This window comes from Acomys russatus, chromosome 22 (assembly GCF_903995435.1).
Source record: "Acomys russatus chromosome 22, mAcoRus1.1, whole genome shotgun sequence".
NCBI classification, from domain to species: domain Eukaryota; kingdom Metazoa; phylum Chordata; class Mammalia; order Rodentia; family Muridae; genus Acomys; species Acomys russatus.
Window position 1 is genome coordinate 13,708,498 of NC_067158.1, and position 4,621 is coordinate 13,713,118.

The 4,621-nt window shown below is 45.0% G+C and overlaps 1 pseudogene; it reads right to left on the minus strand.

Moving 5' to 3' along the window:
- Positions 1-1,650: 1,650 nt before the first annotated feature.
- LOC127205523 (RAC-gamma serine/threonine-protein kinase-like) lies at positions 1,651-4,363 on the minus strand (annotated as a pseudogene).
- Positions 4,364-4,621: the final 258 nt, after the last annotated feature.

Here is a 4,621-nt window from a genome sequence, read left to right on the forward strand (position 1 = left end):
AGACTTCTGCCTCGTGAAAGCAGGTTGTAGGCCATTTGTTTAGTTGCCTGCTTCCAATTTTCTCTTCAAGGAAGACCTGGGTATTTCCATTCACCTCAGAACAAGAGAGGCTTTTTCAGGTGGACTGGGTAAGCTGCACAGCACAGTTCCTCAGGCTTGCAGGCCTTCTGGGACATCTCGGGAACCTGCAACTTTATCCCAAAGACACTAGCATGTTAGCATAGTATTGCTATTGAATCTCTCTCTCTCTCTCTCTCTCTCTCTCTCTCTCTCTCTCTCTCTCTCTCTCTCTCTCTCATACACACAATTCCCCTCTTGGGGTTTTTTAACTGGCCTTAATCTTAAGGCTTGTCTCTACTTTTGAGGGCTTGGTACTGTTGAGTTAAGATCAGGGCCTGAGTTATATTGAGACGATTTCGAATAAAGGCAAGAAGCCGGTTAAAGATACAGGGCCCAAAAGTTAGAAGTAAGAGGAGGATCAGGAGGGGGCCAAGGAGGGTGGATATGAGGGTGGTCAACCAGGGGGAGGTATTAAACCATCTCTCAAACCATCCCTGTTGGCCTGGATTTCGGTCCCGTCGGCTACGCAGGCGGGGAGGAGAAGGAGGGGGCAGGAAGGAATCTGAAGAGGGTCGGGGGAAAGGTATAAGAGAAGCAGCTGAAGGGGCTGGAGATGGTGTGTGGGTGGATGTGGATGGGGTAGGGAGAGAGGAGTTATGGTCAGAGGGAGAACTTAGAGGCGTAGGGTAAGGTGGAGGAGGCAGGTCTAGTAGTAGGAGATCTTGTTGTTCGTTGTCAGGCAGCACGGGCTTTGGGTGAACTTCTGGGCGTTTTCCAGGTGTCTCAGGAGTTTCGGAAGCTGTAACTGGGAAGAGGGAAGTTGGCAGGGGGCCCAGCAGGAAAGCCTTGAGCCACTGTGGTGGGTCTCGGACCAGGGATTTTTATGTGATTATATATGGGACCTGGTCTGGGTGGCCATGGGAGCCAGGTCTACAAACCACATCTTTAACCTGTAGTAAGGTTAAATGTCCTGTCTCTAGGCCATCTCACGTTGAAGGTTGGCCACTCTGAGGCACAGAAGCCCTGTCAACGTTCTCTGTGGACATTTACAGACAAGTTATGTGTACGAGCTTGAACATCCTTGAAATGGTTGAGAGTCAGAGTCAAGGGGGTCGTCACAGTTTGTCTTATGTCAGTACAGTTAAGAGAGAGAAAGACAGAGAGGCAGGACAGAGACGAGCAGACAAATGAAACCAAAACCTATCAGTAAAATATCGGCGCCACAAAACAGAAATCAGATCGGATGGCAAAACTTAAGTTTTGCCATTTAGATTTAGATTGAGAAAACCAATGTCTTTTACACAACCATCAGAGCATTTTCCAGGGCGAAGGGGAGAAAGGTCTAGGCATGTCTGCCCCCTCTTTTTGTCCAATACAGATATACAGATGTGCGCGTTACAGAAGCACCGAAAGTGGCTCACCGACCAGAAAAGAGAACAAACAGAAAAGAGCTCGCAAGAGCTCTCACAGACAGAAAGGGAAGCTAGCGAAGCCCACAGCAGCCCGCAGAGCACAAACAAAAGAAGAGCTTGTTCACGGAGCTCCTATAGAGAGTACAAACAAAGCGAGAGTAACTCACAGTCTCAGAAGTCAGTTGCGGCCATTGTTGAAACCTTGTAACAAGTGGGGGTCGGTGGCCTTAAGGAGGCCTCCAAATCCCGGACGAGCCCCCACAATATTGGACCCTTGAGTCCACTCGAGTGGGGGGTCGTCGCGAGAGGCCACCTGAGAACCACAGTGTTGATGCAAAGACACAAGGTTTATTGCTGACGCGCGTCAGGGCCCTCGGCACTCACTCAGGGAGTGAGGGAGGCACCCCCGAAGTCACTGTTACAAACTTTTTAAAAGCTAAAACTGCAAAGGTTAGGAGAGGCTACGTGCCCTATGCCAGGATTGGCTCTGGTGGTCGCTAAGGGTGCTTGTCTAAATGTTATTGGTTATTGCAGCGAGGGGTGTTTGGGAGTTTTCAGAGAATCTCCAGATGGTAATTGTTTACCTTAGTTGAAATTGTTTATCTCGGTCGGCCACCTTGATCTCAGAAACTAAAGCTGAGCTGGCCTTCAATTCTTTTTAGGTCATTTTCCCAAGCTTGCCTGGGTCACATTCCCAGGCTGGCTAAGAGAGGGGGCCTTACACTATCACACAAATAATTGAGACTCTTTTATAATACAAGGCTTCACAACACAATCTTGAGCAGTTTGATTCTGTTCTTAACCCTCTATGCTATTTCGTCTTACTCCTAGCCAACATCCCAGTGACACTCATGTTTTGATGCTTTCCCTGGCACAGACCCTTCTTTCTGATTTCCCTTGGACCTCTACCCATGGCTGAATCACTGCTTCTCCTCCTAACTCCTCCTTTCCTGGCTGACAGGAAGTCCAGCCCTATTCTCTCCCCTGCTCATCAATTGGCTGTAAGCTGCTTTATTGACATTATCAGGATGACAATTGGGTAGCAGAGTTAACACAATATTTAGACAGGAAATCAGAGTTTAAACTAGGAAATCAGAATTTAAACTACATAATAATCTTATGCCTCCATTTCCCACCTTTAGTCTAATAAAAAGCTCCTTTTCTTATAATAACAAACTATATGCACTATAACAATTATGGAAATTATTCAGTAAGACTTAACATTTGTATTTTTGGCAATCCTTGGATAAAGTATTCTACTATCAATTTCTATCATCTTAGACAATTTAAGTTTAACTGTGAGACTATAAGCCCATTAGAGACTTAAAAAGGAACAAATATTAACTAAATATTGTAGAAGCGCAGGCAAGCAGCTTCCAAAAGTGTAGAAATGACAGAGATATTTATCTGCCTGGAGAATCCCTCAAAAATTTTGCCATAATGTTGGAGCATCGTCTTCAGCCTTCTTGCTCAGAATATTTGACAGACTTTTCTGTGAAGAGGGAGTTACAAAGAACTTGCCTACCTTGTCCTTACAAAGCTTGGCAGTCAACTTTCCTGCATCCAGTTTGTCCTGTTTGGACAGTATTGTTTCTGTAATTAACACAAGAGCATTTTCTCACCCAATGGCTAGCTTGCCACATATGAAGCCTTTAATGATCTTTGGGGTAGAAGGGGTGCTGCTAGGATCAAACCTGTCTCATGTCAAAAAAACCCATAAGATAATACAATCTTTAACTGCCATAGTCTGTAAATCCCTGTGGTTTTAGAAGACCATCTACGGGTCTATCTTATCTGAATTGCTTGTTTTTAGCTATTTTTTAATCTGTCAATTCCATCACAAAACACAAACAGTCCTTTGTCTGGAAGGAATATTTCAAGGGTGTTAAGAACAGATGTCTGGTGTTCTTTAGTATTCTGCTCTCAGTAACAGTGCATGCCATTTCATCCTTGGTAATAGTGACTTCTTTCTTTAGAATCTTTATAGCACGGTATTTTCCATTCGCCTTCTCCCGAACCAAAATAACCTTCCCCGAAGTGCCTTTACCTAGAAGTTTCAAATAGTCCAAATCATTCATTGTCTTTCTTTTATGGTGGGTTGTAGAGGCATCCATCTCTTCCTCTCCTATTTTATCAATTTGTGATGTTGGACTACATCTCACTCTCTCCTCTCCTTGCCTCTGCAGTTGGTCAGTCTGCTACAGCTTGGATAGCTTCTGTCCACTCTTCTCTGTCTTCTGGTGTCTCCACATGAAGTGTTCTTTCTATAACAATGGGCCGCTGAGGGCATCTGATAATAAATGTACTTGGCTTTGGTCGTTCTGTTTTCATCAACTGCCATTTTGCCACTGAAAAGCTGCTGAGGGGAAAAGGCAGGTCCCCACTTCAAAGTTTCTCTTTGGAGCCTATGAATGAGCTGTTTGTCTTCAAAAGGAAATATCTTGGCCTCCAATTTTTTTTTCTCTATAATCTCCCTTCTTCTGGACCCAACCTTCCTTCACAATGGTAACATCGCTCAAGACGGCTCCACTTTGAGGTCCCTACTTGTAGAAATGGTACTTTGTTGGATCAGTTTTAGGGTCTGAATTCCTTGCTTTTGTGGTAATGGAGGCTGTGACAGCAGCAGCGGCTTGCTACTGGTACTGCTACTGCTGCTGCCCCTGCTGCCCTTCCCACTTTTTAGTGATGCCTCAGCCTTGAGATCATAAGCTTTCCAAAGTGTAGATAGTGCAAAGCAGAGATGATTTCTGTACCATAGAAACATAGGCGCTCCTGAGAGCACCTGCTCTCTTGACCAATGGAAAAACAGCTGTCCCCCATTCGCATGGTTCTACTTGGACCAGATCCGGCTTCCCACTGGTGAACTGTTCTGTGTACTTTATAGATGGCATGTTTAGAGAAGTGCCTCAGAAGAGTAGGACTCTTTGTATACAATACTGTTGGCCTCGTGTGTGGAGTGTTTCACACAGCCAATCCCACCAGGCCGGTAGTCTTCAGCAAACCCGTCATGATAGTTCCCAGAATACACTGTACACCATGGTGCCCTACCTTCTCATAGGTCCCAAAGAAAAGTTGACCACTTACTGAAAGCTAAAGGTACTGGCTAAAATAAAGCTGTTCTGTCTCTTTTAATTTAATTTTCTCAGATA